General features: G+C 45.3%; 1 protein-coding gene across 1 annotated transcript in view; it reads right to left on the minus strand.

Annotated features, from left to right (window-relative positions):
* Positions 1-297: 297 nt before the first annotated feature.
* LOC143123497 (WD repeat-containing protein 7-like) overlaps positions 298-704 on the minus strand; it is a 50621-nt gene continuing 50214 nt past the window's right edge. Inside the window, exon 8 of the mRNA XM_076284950.1 lies at positions 298-704. This exon is cut by the window's right edge and continues 2792 nt beyond it. The gene's annotated coding sequence lies outside the window, so the exon portion shown is untranslated.

Raw genomic sequence — 704 nt, forward strand, 5'->3', positions numbered from 1 at the left:
ATGTGCATGTGTGTGTGTGCAAATGTGTGGTGAAGTTTGCAGAAGATCAACGTTGCCTTACCTCATGATTACTCAGAGGAAGACCTGTGATGTTTAGAAACATTCACTAGTTCACAATCTGTCAAACATAAAAGAATCAATGGAGATGATGCAGGAAAAGTGAAATCTTCGATCTCATACTAGCAGCTACATTTTAAACATCACAGGATCAAAGACCTTTCTGCAAACGTGGGTGCACTTGCACAGCTGCACTTGACTTAAAGGCATGTCTCCACAGTGAATCACTCAGACACACACTTCCACATCTCACTTTTATTGAACATTAAGTAGTCCACGATAGATTTTTAGAATTTTTCCTCTTTTAAACACAATCTATACAATACAGTACATCTTCAATATATTCAGTGTATGGTAGCACAGACAGGCAACGCAGTCACCCACACACTAACACACCCCAGCGCAAACACACGAGGGCTTCCAGGACACAGCACAGAGCACGGTCCACAGCTATGAGGAAGGGTCTAACGGGCAGCACGCAGGATTATACTAAGCCTCACCAAGAAACCATGGGACCAAGTCTGCATCTGTGTGTCCACTTCCAGGGGTCCAGACGTGGCGAGCGAGGGTTAGACCCTAAGCTCACGCAGTGGACAACAAATGCTGGACTACGATGCTGACTATGGGAGTAGCATGCGGACACATGC

Source organism: Alosa pseudoharengus, unplaced genomic scaffold (assembly GCF_046254945.1).
Source record: "Alosa pseudoharengus isolate Yale_2024_CS ecotype anadromous, Long Island Sound unplaced genomic scaffold, YU_APseudo_1.1 YU_APseudo_1.1_scf_14, whole genome shotgun sequence".
NCBI classification, from domain to species: Eukaryota; Metazoa; Chordata; class Actinopteri; order Clupeiformes; family Clupeidae; genus Alosa; species Alosa pseudoharengus.